Source organism: Botryllus schlosseri, chromosome 10 (genome assembly GCF_051294905.1).
Source record: "Botryllus schlosseri isolate E-star chromosome 10, Bs_hap1, whole genome shotgun sequence".
NCBI lineage: Eukaryota > Metazoa > Chordata > Ascidiacea > Stolidobranchia > Styelidae > Botryllus > Botryllus schlosseri.
The window spans coordinates 7984680-8004159 of record NC_137245.1 but is presented as its reverse complement, the minus strand read 5'-3'; the positions used below and the strand labels follow the sequence as shown (position 1 = coordinate 8004159).

Below are 19480 nucleotides of genomic sequence, written 5' to 3'. Positions count from 1 at the left end.
TAACAGGCGCAGCTGATGAATCGCCCCAACATACCAGAAATACCTTTATTCGTGAGACCCATACGTCTTCAGTATTATTGTGAAGAAGTCCTCTTGGCTTCGTTATAGAGTTGGACAATAACTAATAACATAATTCACTGTCGGAGATCCGATAAGTCAACACAATACAGCAATAAAATACAAATATTAATAATAAAATTACGTGTTCTTCTCATGGAAATTTCATTTACAAAGTTTTATATAAATAAGCCAACAACTCGATAGTTGATATAAAAATGAAAATGGAACTGAAGGAGGCGCAAAGTTGTGGTCAACTGAAAAATGTTTCGCACTTCGCGTTATTTACCTCCAATTCATAGTTATTGCACTGTGTACGGTCCTAATTTCGTGTTTGAGAATTCTCTCATCAGTAGTCATAACCTTCTATGCAAGTGGTTCCCAACCTTTTTCCACCCACGTACCGTTTCGAGGTTTTATTCAGTGCTCGCGTACCACCTACCTAAGTTACGCGCGTCGAAGGCCGTTAAAAATGTTTCCACCGTGTTGAGCTGCCCAAGGCAGCGAAACAGAAAACAGAATGCCCATTTTAAGACGCGGTTTATGATTTCTGTAGCGTGACGTAAATGTGCAAATTCCAACCCAACATTTCCGTAAAGTGATAGATTAATGTACACTAGGCCACTAGACAGTACAGAGAGACGACTCAGGCTACATTACGTCACCAAATGTATCAACTGGAACAATCAAATGCTATAATAATCCCATTAAATCAATATCTTCCGTCGCTTTTCCAACAATTCCGACGGTCAATACCAGACAATGTAGTCGGCGTCTGACTATTGAAACATTGATATTGAGCAGAGTGTAGAAAGATTTTTTAGCTTGTTATCGATATTACCCCATAAACAAGTTATGCAGTAGTCAACGCCCCTATCGCACGGAATTGGTTTTTATAGGGTTGCCATACCTCGTCTTCCATGAGGTGAGGACTTTCCTCTTTTTTGACTTTTATGAAAGTGTCCTCGGACGACGCACAGATATCCTATTTTTGAGATTTTGTACTCTTTTTTCAGAATTTTGGTGAAATATAGGGCAAAATTAGACTGAGATACAGTAAATAAGCAATGAAGCAGCGCTTCGGCGGCTATTTTGGGAGCTGCTCAGGAAAGTTGATCTGTTTTTAGTCAGCCAGTCGACAATGTGAAAGAAAAACTGTATTTTGGGAGATGAGCCAGAAGGTTGGCCTTTTTTCTTTTTCTTTTTTTTTTAGTCAACCGACCATGAAGGGCAAAAATTTACCATTTTCCAGGATTTTCCTACCGTATTGCAATTCTGAAAGATTTCCAAAATATGATAAATCCCAGTATTTATAATTCAACAAACATATCAAATCAAGATGGATCCCGTACACCTGACATGTACGATGTATTCTCCATATCAATGTCATTAATTGGTTGAATAAGCATCATTCGCTGCATGTCATGTCGGCCTAATTCGTTCTTGCTGTTGTGTGATTGTGCCTGAGGCTCACAGCAGAGAGAGTCACTAAAATTTCACAAACTGAAGGCTGAATATTTAGAGCAATCTTTTTTTGTGATGGTTCATGCTCGTTTAGTGTTGCTTTTTTATGCTGCAAAGTCACGCATAGAGTGGCCCGAAGTTGCAATGCAAACAATTTGAATCAAAGGTGTAGTAAGGACGTGAAAAATTGGACTAAATGAAAAAGGTTCACGGTGCAGAACCTGCCAAGGTTCGTTTGTGAACGCGAACCTCTAAATTTCATAGGTTCACACACAGAACGCGAACGTGGACCGCACGTTCACACCATCCCCATAATGGACACCCCTGGATTAGGCTTACTACGGAGTCAGAGTGTAATGTGGTCAGGGGTGTACGAGTTTCGAATAAAAATTAGAAGGGTGTACCACGGCGAAAAAGGTGGAAGAGCACTGATATAGCCTATACTCCAACAATATGTACAGTGACTTAATGATTAATGTGCTGCGATAAATGCTCAATCCATTACGATTTGTTGCCGTGGTGCCGTGTACTTCCACAGAAAGTTGATAATTGATAAATAGTTGCAACTGTGGCGCTTTGTATGTTACGATAATTCGAGCGGCCGAAGTACCATCAATCTACATCAAATGTACCTGAGTCCGAGTTTAATGTCATCATTTTCAAGGGCAGATGACGTGTGACACTGCTAGAATACTTGGTTACTTTAGCATTAACTTCCAGTTATTACATAATCAAAATTATTTCGTTGATGTAGACCAGTGCTGGTTCCCAACGTGGGCGATATCGCCCCCCAGGGGGCGATTTGGCGGTCTAGGGGGGCGAAAATGACGAAGGGGGAGACAGGGGGCGAAAATGGACAAAGGGGGCGACGGGGGGCAAAAATAGCGAAGGGGCGATAGGGGGGCGATGGCGCGTCTAAACGGCTGACCTTTTTTTTTTAGTCAACCCACGCAAAATTTAGTTATAGAAGTGTGAAAAAGTGTGTCAAATCAGACTTCGAGCCGAAAATTCGACCTTTTTTTTAGTCAACCCGCCGATGATTGCAATTTGTATGCCCAATTTTCGGTACACAAAATTTGGGGGGCGATTATCGGTGTTGACCTTGAAAAGGGGGCGATGGGTCGAAAAAGGTTGGGAACCACTGATGTAGACCGTAGATTGTCAAAACCGTTTTCCCTCCCGTTTTCGCCGTTTCTCCTCCCATTTTCGACTTGTACATTGTGACTCCATAATTGCCACTACATCTCATCAGAGTCGAATAAAAAGCTTTATATAGCCTACGTATATAATACAATAATATGAATATATTTTTTAATATATAAACATAATATCTACAAGTAAACTTTTAGTAATTCTTCAATTTTCCAAATAGCTCTGTGTCCCACCCTTTGAGAACCCCTGATTTAGACTTTACCTTGAGTCCATAAGCACGAAATTTCAGCCTAATGCTGGCGAATCGTTCGCCGTGCCCGTCGTTTGTCTTCATCTTCCAACGTGTCATACCAAAGTACTGTTTGTAAGTGCACTTGGTGACATTTCACACATTGAATCGCTTCATGTTCAACGTGTTCTCGTAAAATATGTATAGCAAAACATATGAAGGTCATTACGACACTATCTCTGTATAGCTATATCACTCATTTTTTAACATAATTAAAACATCTGTCAATTGAAATTTCTGAAAATAATAGCAAGGGACAGTATCTAATATTAGAAATCGTCGGAAAACGTGTTAAATTTGTGCCCACTAATCATCGGTGATGAGATATAGCTGTCATTTGACTCTTTCTATAGGGGGTGGTAATTGACGTAATCAGTCGAAAAAATAGTTTCCAAATGATAATTTTCAGGATAAAACTAACTATTGCTTTAAATGTGCACTACAGCGCACATTTTACTACTACACTGTAAAAAATCTGGTAGATTTACTGGGAAATCTCTGTAAATTTTGCAACGAATTACCGGTAGCTGCCAATAACTGTTCGTAGCTTGTAATTTCACATTTTGATATGTAATATTACCTCAATTTAGCTCTAAAGTCAAGTTACCAGATTTCTTCGCAAAATTACTGACAGTTACTCGTTACTGAAGTTTACCAGGCTATTGGCAAAATTGATTAACCTGAAAATCCCTGCAGCCAATGTATACGTGGAAATGGATGTTACTGATATCATTCTCGTGGTGATTTGACCTGATTCAACCTCGGTCACCAGACTGGGGTCTGTCATACGGAAATTGTTGGCCCTAGTACCAATTTCAGTATAGTACAATAGTACATAGTAGGGTAAAAGAAACAACTGACAATCGTAGATAGCCACTATTTTATATTATAAGGCTATGCCTATACGACCGGTCTCGTTGGTTACATTCGTTGTCACGGATAGGACTGATTAGTTAGAATATCTGTTTAGGATGTATAATATTGTTCAGGAACTAGAAATATCAGCGTCGCATGCTAAGTTGACCATTCGTTGATGGCGAACAAGGCGACCTGTCATAGGTTACCGTTACGCGTTACTGCTTTTTCTGAGATTCGTAGTAAACAACCAATGCACAACTGTGACATCACAAGGAGCGTCTGGTTAAGTAAGTACGGTAAGTAGTGACAACACATGGAATAAATATCAATTTATACGCAATTAGATGGAAAAGAAAGGAACTAGATGTAATGATAAATGTTTCTGTATGAAAAAAACGACCTAAATTAACCATTATAACGCAGTGGCCAGTAGATATTATTGGTCGCATGTCAGCGGATGAATACCACTTATTTCGAAATCGTTTGAGTGTCGTATCGTCGTCTGGCCATTATTGAGATTTGAGCAAAGGGTGAAGCGAAGCTTGTTGGCTTGAAGAAAGTGGACACGATCGTTGAAGATTCCTAGGAATGCTGATTGTGATACGCATCGTAAAAGGTACAGTACTACATAGTATTCGTTACCGTGAATATCTACGACTGTGCACACCACCGGGATGACTTTGATTTCATGATTGAAATACTTCATTCGCCGCATTCTCTGTTCTATTTAGGGATGTTAGTCGACCTATATACTGACCTGTGACACCACATACTCTGCCGCGGAGTGGTTGAAACTGTTGGCATGTTTATGTCATTTTTGGGCCATAGCATAGAGATGTTTCCATCCACTGCTGGATTTGTTTGGCACACATGCCACCTCAAATGAGGAACATTTTGCTTCAATACCCTAATATCAGTGGTTCTCAACCTGGGGAACGCGAGAAATTGACTAAGTCTGTATGAATTCTGACTAAACATGTGTTTCGCTACCAATTTCAGAAGACGATTGTTGAAGATGAAACTTATTTCGTACCGGTATTCAAGAAAGCTCGCCAAATTCTAACTCCAGCAGTCGCGTTCAACTTCATTCAAGCAAATTTTTGATATTCGTTGAAGATTTAGAGGAATTCCCACGTGTAAGTCATTCATCACTTCATAGCCTTGTCAGTAGCCTAAAACTCGTTGCGCTGGGTAGCTGTTGTTAATAGATGGCGAACTGCACTGCGTAAGACAGACTTGGATGCAATATAGGTTGCTCGGTTTCACACTCAATTAAGCTACCCTATATCAACACAATTCAATTCCAAAACTGATCAAATTGGGCATGGTAGTACAGAACGTCGAACGACTCCTTGTTCTCTGTAGTCACTAACAGCATTAGGATTAGTCTCAGTACAACCGACCTTGAAACAAATTGATGTCCTGTCCAATGTTTTTTTGCTATTTTCAAACAAGTTTGGGGAAATTTGTCAAAAATCTTAAAGACTGGAGTACGTATTCAAACTTGGCGTAAGACATACCATACGTATACTATTAGATCTGAGATGGGCACCTACTGCCGTGAATGGGAATTTGTGCGGTTGTCAACACCTAATTCAATTAGTATGTGTTAGCATCCGTCGACATGCAAATTGAAATTACTAATTCACTCCCAATTTTTTTTTAAAATTTCAATTATTCTCGAAATTTTCTTCGCGCTCCACGCAACATAACTTAATTTTTTGATTCTAATATAGTAGCGCCCTTCTAAATCTGAGCAGGAATCAGAATCGTGTGCTCCTCACGATAGAAAATTTTTTATGGTACATTTGGGCGATTTCAATATATTTCCACTACCGATACGATGAACAATTCGGATCGGGGATCAAGAAATAACAGTATGCAATAAAGTGCATGACTAATAATAATTGGCCCACACGAAGATGCAATATCATTTATAACTTGCCTGCTGCATTTGATAAAGTAAGTCATGAATCTCTGCTATATCATGTAAAAGGCGGAGCCGTCACCACACAATGTACCAGTACCGGTACTTCAAAAATTGTTGTATTTTTGTTACCCTATTTGTCTTAGTAGTCTTTATAATGTCATGTCTAGGTTAGGAACTTTGCTTAATATAGCGACTTATGCATGTATTCTTTTTAGTGGAACTGCAAGATACTAGCTACACAGAAGGAATGAGGACGAGAAAAAGAAACAATTGGAAGTTTGACCGATGGTGGGAGACCACTCGTGTTACTGCATGTCTCCTAAAGAAAAATTAGACCTCCAGCAGCAATACTTTTCCATCGATAATCTTCTCATCGTGAATCATGAATGAATATACAGTTTGTACCAATGTCGTTTGGGGGTGTGGAGAAGCTTTTGCGATATTTTAGCATCGGGTTGCTTTGCGATAGGTATGGGATGTACGTGAATTTACAAGCTGGTATGTAATCCTGATTTACACAGACAGCATGTATGTAGGTAGGCGGTTAAATTACAGTCTGAGTGGCAAATATACAGGATACAATATAGATTGGATATACTGGAGGTGACTGTAACATTACAGTCTGGCGTGTAAAGTGAGATTGCCGGACGAGTGTAAGTTAAATTTACATTGACTAATGGTAATGTTGAATTACCACGAAATGTCTGGCTACCGTGCTTCCAAACATTTCGCGGTAAATCGAGGTTTTTTTTTTACAGTGTAGATGCGACATAATATAAAGTAATCTAAGCCCATATTTACCTCCTCATGAGCGAGTTCACCTATATTATTGTATAATCCAAGTATCACACTCGGAATTGAAAGTGAAATACAAATACCACATCTAAAAGGCGGAAATATATTTAATGTCTTTTGTCCCTGAAGCTTCAAAGGTGATCTGCTAAAACAGGTGTAACGTTCCAAAAAGCCGGATTTTCCAAATTAGCAAGACACCTAATGGGTTGCTAGATACCGTAACGATAGGATAGGTAATTGCTGGATTGCGAAACGGTAGTTTCAAACGTTACGGTGGGCCATATTTACTGAGATGAAATATTTGATATGAGCGACAATACGGTGTGAGCGGAACCATAGGCAATCCGATACCTAAATTATATTCACTGATACTTTCGTGAAAACATATATCTCACACCATAACTACTGTGCGCGAAGCGCAACAAAATTTCTGGGCTTTTCTTGACTTTTATGAATATTAAATGTTAAATTCCTCAGCCTACCTTTCGTATTGGGGGATTGAACTACTTCCACTTGACAAACTGAAAATAGCGAAAAGTAAGTAAGTAGATAACAAAATGTTATGAATTAGAAGTAGAGAAAATCATATATACTTGAGTAAGTACGAAAAGTAGAGGAAAACTACTTGAGTACTTTCAAAAAGTAGAAGTACTTCGTTGCTAACCACCTCTGGATATATGACTGTGTGTTGTAGCCGGGAGAGAAACAACAATCTTAAGAAAAAAGACTGGTCTGGGGCCCAGGGTGATCGACGCAATTTCTGGTATGTGATATTCGAAAATTTTGAGATTTGCAGGATATCTTCGTAATTCGTTTTTTTCTGGCTATTCGATAGATATTGCATACATTTTGATGTTCTTTGGGCCTCATAGCAACATGACAGCATTTCGTTGTCAGCATCTCCTTGTCAGAGCTTTCAAATTTGGTAATTCCCCATTTCACGGACGGCCTGGCGAGACCACCGCCATGTTATGCCGTTACGCAGCAAGAGGATAACGCAATGCGGAATAATTTCCGAAAAGAAATTCACGCACCCTTCCCACACCAAACTCTTTTCAATCCTACCAACTGAACCTAGGGCACGAGTATTTTTTTACGCTCAATACAACTGCACAAATACGTGAGTAGTTATATAGATCGCTCGTGAGGTGGGTGGGGCTCTTATGGGTGCGGCGGCGATTCGCCTGGAAACTCGTGGTGGCGATTCGCCTTTTTAGACCCCCCTCTCGGCCGCGATTCGCCATGTGTTCTTATGGGCGCGGTCGTGATTCGCCTTTTCAGGTATAGGCTGCGTCGGTGACTCGCCGCGAAAACTCGTGTTGGTGACTCGCCTTTTTTACTATAGGCGGTGGCGGTGATTCGCCATGTATTCTTACGGGATCTGTGGTGACTCGCCATGTGTTCTTATGGGTGCGGTTGTGAATCGCCCTTTCAGGCATCTCTCGCGCTGTGTTGAATAGGTATCAGGAATAGTAAACAGTCACGTGATGGATTCTTAGTTGATGTGTATATTACAAATTATTAAATATGACCGATTCGAGTTAATCCCAACGTTTACGGTGAGTGCAACAATGATGTATCGTTATTCTTATGGCGGGGGTCGCAAGCGGCTCTTATGTCTTATGGCGGGGGTGGCAAGCGGCTATTGTGTCTTGTGGTCGCACGGTAACCCTTTTCAGCATAGGGATCGGTCGCACGCGGCTTCGTTGTTGGCATGTCGTACTTTCGGGTATAGACTGCAGGCGGCATGTCGTACTTTTAGCAAAAAAGGGTGTGAAATAGTTTGCTAAATCTAAGAATCCGCCGCATGGTAATTTGTTGGTAATTAGTTTACCAGAGAACCGGCGTAGACGGTGATTCCAATACCAACAATAACCGCGTTCACAAACTAACACTTCAAATAGGTGTGAAATAGTTTGCAAAACCCCGCGAGCGCTGACAAGATAATGTCTCGGACATAACCATCTTTCGCGGCTTCGTGTTACAGGCATATCGATCGCTCACGCGGTGAAATTTTCGTAAGCAGTTTGTCACAGAGCTTGATTTCACTCGTAAAGATTTAATAAGTAACGAATAACAGACCGCCAGTGTCGGTAACTTGAATAGCGATAAATTGTCACTTATTTCTACTCTAACCCTAATCCTTTGTGAAGTGTACGCTTATTCAAAAAGGTGTGAAATAATTCTAAAATCCTACGATCGCTCACAAGATAACACCTATAAGACATAACCATCTTTCGTGACTTGTGGTTACATACATCCCAATCGCTACAATGTAATATGTTGGTAGTTTGGTGCAGAACTGGATTTCACGAGTCTGATATAATAAGAATATTACCTATTAAGTAATAAGCACCGAATAACAGAACCGTCGCAGACGGTGACTTGAATATCCAAGATTTGATACTTTTCGCGATCGCTATATGTTTCACGTTGACTTTGGTTGCGTGATGCGAATCATGAGAATATTCAATCAATGTGTCAATTTATCAACTTGAAATGAAACTCACTACACAAACCAAGTTGATTCGTATTTGAATGTGTTGATCCGGTACAACTCTAATCCTCTGAGAAATCCATTTACCGCGATCAGTTGATTCGAACGTAACTTGAATATTGCTGACTCCAACTTCAGTCGCATCGAATTATTCACACATTCCACGCTGCTGTTTCACACCTATAGAATCAATACCAACTAACTAAACAAGAATCAAGAATCACAAGTATGCACATACAATAATTGTATTTATTACTGAGAAATCAAACGCTTAACAAAAACACGCAACTTATCATTTACCAACTCAAGCATTACCAAAAAAAAAATTCAGGTATTGTTGATTGAAAATCCTTGAGTCCTTATTATCAAAAATGTTATAGTGCGGCATCGGAATCCATTCGCGGGACGTACTAAAGTTAAATTCAGACAATCCAAAATGAAATGTCTCGACTTTAACATAGTCTGAATTGAAATAGATTGACAAACATGACTACCATCTTTCCAAGTACCATTTCGATATTATACGCACATTGATTTGAAACAAGTAATGAAACATTACAACTCTATTCACGATCTGGCTTTCCGTTTGTCAAAGAGAAATTTTAACATCTTACCATACTCAAAAGAATTATTCATAACATTAACCGGTGTTAAAAATATAGTTTTCACTTACTTGATTATAACACTGCAACTCGCAAACTTGAATTAATTCGTTCTGGTTGTATTCATATGACCGATAATTTTTATTCAACGGTAAAGGTCGTTACTATTCTGTAAGACAAAGTATTTACTAATCAGTGCATATACGCGATTTGACATAAACCTGTTATATTTTGAGTATACGAGATTTGAATGTCTGAACAATAACTGAGAATTAAATTATCACAATTGAACCCATATATGACAGCGTAAAAGATATTGGAATGTCAGCAACTCTGTACGGTCATAGTTACTACCGCTAATTTACCCGGCCAACTCGTCATGATCATTCCTGAAATCAACACAAACGCGACCACTGACTTGAGTTAACCACAAAACGGCATCAAGTTTTTAATCAGCTTGCAGCTGACAGATTATTGGAATGCATCGATGGGGAATATTATTGAACTCGTCGATATTGCTACTTCAACAAATTATCGCTTACGTCGACTGCGAAAGTTAATATCGAATGGTAAGACTTGATCGCATATTTGTTGAACACAGACATGACAAAGAACATTACCGAGATTTTATAAACTAGTCATATTACTTTTCACATCTATCAATATCAGAATACAAGTCATCAAACTTTTTGTTAAATGTAACATAGCACTTTTGGAATCGGATTCGTCATAGTCATACAAATTGTATTAAACCCAACACCAAAACAAAAGGACTTTCAAGCTCATTGAAATCAAATCATTCATCTTCGACTTGCGCTTTATTAGATTGCACGCAACAATTCGTTACGAATGAGCTGTAACCAAAGTTAAGAAATCTTTGTGCCCACAGATATGGAAGATGAATATAGCTAACACAATCACGAATCGACGTTTCAGAGTATTTCACGGATGTAATAAACTTGTTAGTGTCGCCTATCTAAAATTATGCATGCGTTCGATTTCCATACCGACTGTTGCGATGTTTAGGATTCGCTTACAATGACCAAGAGTGAGGATTTAACATCAATGTCGTTACTGTCGGTATTCACAACAGAGAATCGAAACATTACACAGTGTGAAAATATTTCTTTGATATCAAAGCACTATCCCAAGTACACGATTAATACTCAACTCCGTTCACACTTTCCATAGAACGTGCTAAATGTAAAATATCGCGAGGAGACTTTGATCATTACAAAAGTAAATTGGGATATGTTTGCTAGACGCATCCAATTCAGTTAGAAATTTCTGTTGCACAACAATCGTAATATCAAGGAAGTACTTGCTACACTGTAATTCACTAAACGCGTTTTGCATTGTTGGTCGTTTGTAGTATTGATTGAAATTGTTTTTCAACCCTCAAATAATAATTCCCGACATGAGACCAAGCCGCTGAAAGTCATTACCATCACAAAGAAACAATTTGTACGATGTTTGCCAAATGTGTCCTATAGTTAGGTGTACTAGAATTATTTGTGTAACCCACCGACAATGCAATCAAAAATTTTTCCGTTGTCATTCACTAAAGTAAATGTCATCACAATACTCTGTCACTAAAAGACGTTACTTGTATGTGATTGAACCCCTAGCGATTAACTCACTAAACCGAACTCCAAAGAAATTTTACTCACTCGACGGATATGAAACAGCGTCGCTTAATCGGTCTACATCGTTTTTCTAAATGTAAATCATATCCACCCAGCAGAAAACAATTTTCACTCGCTTGGTAATGAAACCGAAGTCCCCATTTGATATTTTATTTTTGGTCAAATACTTTGCAATGAACACATTTGAGTGGCTGAGCTTTACATCATCAAGCTGTCATCTGTAAATCAAGATTACATCCAACTTGTAACTGTATCGTTTAACTACCGGGTTGCATCAGTTTGCTATTTTTGTCATTTAGTGACTGCTGAACATACCAAACGATACACATTCACTTACGAAATACTGTGTTGATCGTAATTTCCATCGTCGTGACAATCGAAGTACATTTGTTTCGAGTTCATAACAACCGACTTTTCTATGACATGATGAATTTTTGAAAAGTTTAGAAGATTGGTGCACCTCGCGAAAAATAATATACTACTCACATTGATACTGTTACTCCATTGACCGGTATTTTCAAACGAGTCGATTTTCAACCGAGCAAAATTTATTACTTGAGTTGTCCCGCTTACTATATTTAAATGTAAACTCGCCCGTCTTTCAAAACCACAACAAACAATGATAAAAAGTACACAAGCAAACACAACAAGTTTTACTTTTGTAGGACACTAATTATTATTCCACGCATCTCATTTCATACTAAGTGTATATGAAAGATATTCATGGTACACGAAAATATTCGATATTCCATGCTACGAACATACGCAATGATTGGTGACGCTTTCACACTATTTCGATTTAGTGTAACAAAAACAACAACAACAATTTTCACTCTCTTGACTTATGAAAACAACAGACGAACCTTCATTCAATATTTTGTTTTTGTCAACTAGTTACTTTTTCATGAGACCCCCACAACTCTTACAAAAGTACGAAAGATATTTACATCACACAAAGTAATCAACTTTACTCGATATTTTCACATTACGAAACTAAAGAATGGTTGGTTTGACTCTACAAACTGTTTCGTTACCTCAAGACCTTTATTGTCTGAATGGTTGTTCATGTGTCTTAAGAACCAAATAGTTCAACACAACACTAGTACCAACAGTAACATCCGAGTTGTTTACACAAAAGTTTGTGTGTGCGCAGTATGCGAATACCACGTGTAAGTCCAGCACAATTGTAGTATCCAGCTGAGATTAGTTAACACCAATTTATTACAACGGAGCCACGTAAACTTTCGTGAATGTAAGGCATACTCACTTCTCGATATTCTGTCAAAGTCATAGCAATAAACCAACTACTTCAAAAACAGAGTACATATGTTTTCTAGTTACGGTGCTTACATCTTACACACAAATCAATTTACTTTGCTAACGAAAAGCGCTGTGTCATCACATGATTATCCTCACAACAACCAGTAGATGGAGCTGTATTAAAATGTTCCTAACTCCTTGCACACCAGTGACAAATTGTTGTTCAGCGTCAAGTCCCCATGTTGAAGCGTACATTAAAACAGCGCAATTCAATTAAAACCACGAATCTATTTTCATTTCCTCACAAACTTGATGCCGTTTTGTGGTTAACTCAAGTCAGTGGTCGCGTTTGTGTTGATTTCAGGAATGATCATGACGAGTTGGCCGGGTAAATTAGCGGTAGTAACTATGACCGTACAGAGTTGCTGACATTCCAATATCTTTTACGCTGTCATATTTGGATTCAATTGTGATAATTTAATTCTCAGTTATTGTTCAGACATTCAAATCTCGTATACTCAAAATATAACAGGTTTATGTCAAATCGCGTATATGCACCGATTAGTAAATACTTTGTCTTACAGAATAGTAACGACCTTTACCGTTGAATAAAAATTATCGGTCATATGAATACAACCAGGACGAATTAATTCAAGTTTGCGAGTTGCAGTGTTATAATCAAGTAAGTGAAAACTATATTTTTAACACCGGTTAATGTTATGAATAATTCTTTTGAGTATGGTAAGATGTTAAAATTTCTCTTTGACAAACGGAAAGCCAGATCGTGAATAGAGTTGTAATGTTTCATTACTTGTTTCAAATCAATGTGCGTATAATATCGAAATGGTACTTGGAAAGATGGTAGTCATGTTTGTCAATCTATTTCAATTCAGACTATGTTAAAGTCGAGACATTTCATTTTGGATTGTCTGAATTTAACTTTAGTACATCCCGCGAATGGATTCCGATGCCGCACTATAACATTTTTGATGATAAGGACTCACGGATTTTCAATCAACAATACCTGAATTTTTTTTTTTTGGTAATGCCTGAGTTGGTAAATGATAAGTTGCGTGTTTTTGTTAAGCGTTTGATTTCTCAGTAATAAATACAATTATTGTATGTGCATACTTGTGATTCTTGATTCTTGTTTAGTTAGTTGGTATTGATTCTATAGGTGTGAAACAGCAGCGTGGAATGTGTGAATAATTCGATGCGACTGAAGTTGGAGTCAGCAATATTCAAGTTACGTTCGAATCAACTGATCGCGGTAAATGGATTTCTCAGAGGATTAGAGTTGTACCGGATCAACACATTCAAATACGAATCAACTTGGTTTGTGTAGTGAGTTTTCATTTCAAGTTGACAAATTGACACATTGATTGAATATTCTCATGATTCGCATCACGCAACCAAAGTCAACGTGAAACATATAGCGATCGCGAAAAGTATCAAATCTTGGATATTCAAGTCACCGTCTGCGACGGTTCTGTTATTCGGTTCTTATTACTTAATAGGTAATATTCTTATTATATCAGACTCGTGAAATCCAGTTCTGCACCAAACTACCAACATATTACATTGTAGCGATTGGGATGTATGTAACCACAAGTCACGAAAGATGGTTATGTCTTATAGGTGTTATCTTGTGAGCGATCGAAGGATTTTAGAATTATTTCACACCTTTTTGAATAAGCGTACACTTCACAAAGGATTAGGGTTAGAGTAGAAATAAGTGACAATTTATCGCTATTCAAGTTACCGACACTGGCGGTCTGTTATTCGTTACTTATTAAATCTTTACGAGTGAAATCAAGCTCTGTGACAAACTGCTTACGAAAATTTCACCGCGTGAGCGATCGATATGCCTGTAACACGAAGCCGCGAAAGATGGTTATGTCCGAGACATTATCTTGTCAGCGCTCGCGGGGTTTTGCAAACTATTTCACACCTATTTGAAGTGTTAGTTTGTGAACGCGGTTATTGTTGGTATTGGAATCACCGTCTACGCCGGTTCTCTGGTAAACTAATTACCAAAAAATTACCATGCGGCGGATTCTTAGATTTAGCAAACTATTTCACACCCTTTTTTGCTAAAAGTACGACATGCCGCCTGCAGTCTATACCCGAAAGTACGACATGCCAACAACGAAGCTGCGTGCGACCGATCCCTATGCTGAAAAGGGTTACCGTGCGACCACAAGACACAATAGCCGCTTGCCACCCCCGCCATAAGACATAAGAGCCGCTTGCGACCCCCGCCATAAGAATAACGATACATCATTGTTGCACTCACCGTAAACGTTGGGATTAACTCGAATCGGTCATATTTAATAATTTGTAATATACACATTAACTAAGAATCCATCACGTGACTATTTACTATTCCTGATACCTATTCAACACAGCGCGAGAGATGCCTGAAAGGGCGATTCACGACCGCACCCATAAGAACACATGGCGAGTCACCACAGATCCCGTAAGAATACATGGCGAATCACCGCCACCGCCTATAGTAAAAAAGGCGAGTCACCAACACGAGTTTTCGCGGCGAGTCACCGACGCAGCCTATACCTGAAAAGGCGAATCACGACCGCGCCCATAAGAACACATGGCGAATCGCGGCCGAGAGGGGGGTCTAAAAAGGCGAATCGCCACCACGAGTTTCCAGGCGAATCGCACCCATAAGAGCCCCACCCACCTCACGAGCGATCTATATAACTACTTACGTGAAACACCCATTGATCTGTTTACTACATTTTAGAGCCACTTGTGTTAATTTAACACACCGCAAATAATTACAAATCGACCTCATGATAGGTATTCTTCCGCGGTATACAAATGGCGATGACACGAATATCTTACAATCCTCTACAAATTCATTCTACTAGCTTGTGATTTTTATGCTAATCTCATTTTCAACTGTAACAATACCACTCGTCAAGGTAGGGTTGCCTTTAAAATAAAAATCAAGTTAAAACAAACATGTTTAAAACAAGGATCTAATTTATAACAGGTTTTTCAATGTTTTATTTAAGTCATCAGCTCACGAATATTCAATTGTGACGTCATAGTGGATCGACATTGACAATCCAAATTATGGGGTAAAAATAGCTCCTTTGACGAAATATATGTATTATTGCTGTTGGACCGACTATTATGAGGGTTCCAACCATCCTATATCAATATACGTCAGCTGTATCGGGTTGTAATTGTCCGTAGGCCTAATACAAAATGTTTTTATAAAGTATTTACACAATTATGGCATAATTTTACAAGTTAAAAAACTTATTGTTTTAAAGACCTTTGTTTAAAACACTGTTTAGAACAGGGGTTCTCAGCCCTTTCGTGGCCGTGGCTCATTTTCCGGTTTAAAAATGTGCTGTGGCCCACCTGATATCTTACAGTCATAATCCTGTTTAATGCGTGGTCAATGGTCATGGACAGCGCCGATATTCCTATGTCTCTAACTGATGATATTTAAATCTCGATCTCCCGGGATAGGAAATCGCGCGAAGCGCGAAAAATAATTTCAAGTTGAATAAATATCCTCCAATAAACGACCAACGAAATAATCTTGGGCCCCTTCGATCTCCCCCAATTGCGGCTGTGGGTGCGGCAGTTACGGCCCTGGTAGATCATATGCTAAAACTCCTAAGTAGATTATTTTCGTCCGCTGATCCATTCGCGTCGCGAAACACAATGATGAGATCCCCGCACTGTGCGATTAGGACTTGAGTGATACTATTGTGGGGAATATTACAATCATTCTGGGCCAGCATCGAATAATTCATTGGTGAATGGGGTAGGCCTACTACAGGGAAGTGGAGAAAGATTTTTCAATATGCATGATGTAGGCTACTTTGTATGTCTTGTACCAAAACAACTGAAGTTGCGATGTCAGAATATTCAATGCAATGATACAATCAATTCATGTGACTCTTTCATTATGTACAATGATTTCCAGGCCGGACATTTTAAACCGACTTCCTTTAAACCGCTCCTTTAAATCCTGAATCGATTAAGATTCGTTGCGGAGGTGCAGTATACCTCTGCCAGAAGTTGCTAATAATTTGCAATTATGACTATTTTTAGCTTGCAATAATACGGCCTGCCGAAGTACAGTAAATCTGTACATCAATTGCACTTCATTGCGAGTTCATTGCATACCCCTTTCAACGGCATACGACATATGACCCTGCTGGAATGCTTGGTTACTTCAGCATTATCTTCCAGTTAGGCCTATTATACGCTTGAATATTTTTAAGTTTCTGTTAGCTGTAGGTTGTCATAGCCTGTGGAAAAAGCCACCGTTTCTCACTAACGTTTTCTATTTGCACAAGCTGGCATTCATACGTGCCACTACGTCTAATCAGAGTCGGATGAAAAGCTTTATGTATAGCCTACGTATAATTAAATAATACGAATGTATTTTTAGCGAATAACATAAGAAATATAACTGAACTTACATTAATTCAGGAATTTTCTAAATAGCTCTGTGGTCCACCTCAAAATGCTCTGTGGCCCACCAGTGGGCCATGGCCCACCCTTTGAGAACCCCTGGTTTAGAAAATGTTTTAAACAAAGTGTTTTAATACACCGCTTGTTTTAAATGCAGCCCCACGTCAAGGTGATACCTTCCGAGCAGTGTGCAGCTTGGTGAAATAGCCGTATTGTTGAGCGAAGCGTGCAGTGTAATTCCTCCTCCTTTGACCGAGTATCCCGTAACAATATGAAACACAGGCCGTGGAGTGCGTAACATGACAGTGATAACTAAGAAGGTTTACTTGTTTGAAGTAGACTTCTTTTGACTTTAATTGTTACGGCATAATTTGCTACTTCCACTTTATTACGAATCTGGATTACGCATGCGACGTACGTATAGACTGCGTAATCGGGGCATATTGAACGTACACGAATTTCGGTTCAGGTTATACAGCCTATGGTTTTAGTCCAAGCAACAACAATAATAAGTAGGTTTTATGTTTTGAATTCCAATCAACTTTTCGCAGGTTTCTCAAATAGCTCTACGGGCCGCGGGTCTGATCTTGTGGATTACCTGGAATTTATACACACAAGGTTGAAATGCAGAGATGGTTTCGAATCTTCTCACGGACTAAGACAGGGTGTGGAAACGTACCTATAATATGAGGGCAGCATTCAAAATCCGAATCTGTTATGCAGCCCTCCATTAATTAGGATCACAAGCCAAAATATTGATAACACAACCTTTTTATTTGAAATTGGAAGAGAAATAGAGATTGCATACTGCAACAAGCAAAAAGACATTAAAATGTTTGAATACAGCCAACACTCATCTAAAGCATTTTTAAGGTTTTGTAAACTGATCATTCTCAACGAATGTACAAAGCACAGTATTTCGTTTCCGCAACGCATTCTTGGCAAATCACAGGTATTGCTATACCTCGGTTGTAGTCCGTGGCGAACAACATGTCGGCTGGTGATAAGTGCCACTCAAAACTTTTAATAGTAATAATAACCTCCGTTGCCTGATGACGTATTGGGACGGATTCGTCACAACATATCATGTTGTGTTTCGATGTAATACTCCAAATCAGTGCTTTTCAACCTGTGTGACGGTTCGCACTGGTGCGAATGAAAAAAATTGCAGTGTGAATGACGAAGGTGGTGCGAATAGTGCGAATGAAAATCCGGATCAAGAGCGAATGACGGAGGTGGTGCGAACGGTGCGAATGAAAATCCGGATCAAGGGCGAATGAAAATCGGATTAATTATTTACTTTTGAATACTTGGTTGCGCCGATAGCAGACGATATATATAAACGTAAGACCTTAGTAGCTTCCACACTCTATTTAACGTCCACTTGCGAATGAATATAACTTTATTAGTTACACGAGCTTTCGGAGCGCTGCTCCTTCATCAGGTGTCAAAGCGAAAGTAACGCAAAAAGAGCAACGCAAAAATATTTTCAATTTGAACATATGCATATTATGACATCATAGGGAATGAGAAATTCTAGATACTAAAGTCGCGTACTCTATGACGTCATAGACACAAATATCAAGTTTTGATTTGAAATGCAAATAGTGAGTTGTGTGCCTAAAATCGGATTGGATAAGGTGTTTATATGCTAATTTGAAAAGAACAAAAAGTGCTAAGTCAAGCATTCATGGTGTAGTGAGACATACATCCTCTATCTATATTCAGCCCTTGTCGGAAAGTATCAAATTTGTCGATATATTTTTGTTCTGTAGCCTTGCGGAGAGTAGCGTCTTCCATGTTCCCGACCAATACATTGATAGTCATGTCGCTCTCCGAGTGCCCAGCGGAAGAAAAATGATCACCGACAGGCTTCGATTTGTTACCTTTCGAGATATCATGTCGGTGACCATTTACGAGAAAATGGCGTGGAAAATTGCGGACAGCCATCATGCAAGACGTGTGCTATTCTCAATCACAGCACCGTGATTACAAAAGGACCCGCCCGGCACAACATCAAAGGCCATTTTACTTGTAAATCAAGTAATGTCGTATATTTGATTCGCTGTCGAAAAGGATGTACGAATGCATGGTACGTAGGAGAAACCAGTCAACCTCTCCACAAGAGAGTAAATGGTCACCGACATGATATCTCGAAAGGTAACAAATCGAAGCCTGTCGGTGATCATTTTTCTTCCGCTGGGCACTCGGAGAGCGACATGACTATCAATGTATTGGTCGGGAACATGGAAGACGCTACTCTCCGCAAGGCTACAGAACAAAAATATATCGACAAATTTGATACTTTCCGACAAGGGCTGAATATAGATAGAGGATGTATGTCTCACTACACCATGAATGCTTGACTTAGCACTTTTTGTTCTTTTCAAATTAGCATATAAACACCTTATCCAATCCGATTTTAGGCACACAACTCACTATTTAGAATAACGCGAAACAATAACTTCA

General features: G+C 39.1%; 1 long non-coding RNA gene across 2 annotated transcripts; it reads left to right on the top strand.

The window, feature by feature from the left end:
- Nucleotides 1-3420: 3420 nt before the first annotated feature.
- Nucleotides 3421-6162, top strand: LOC145449024 (uncharacterized). Of its 2 annotated transcripts, XR_013918106.1 has the most exons (3): nucleotides 3924-4436; nucleotides 4820-4956; nucleotides 5966-6162. It is a non-coding gene; the product is annotated as an uncharacterized LOC145449024 (long non-coding RNA). The 2 variants fall into 2 exon arrangements; XR_013918105.1 differs by having other exon boundaries at nucleotides 3421-4956.
- The last annotated feature ends 13318 nt before the right edge of the window (nucleotides 6163-19480 follow it).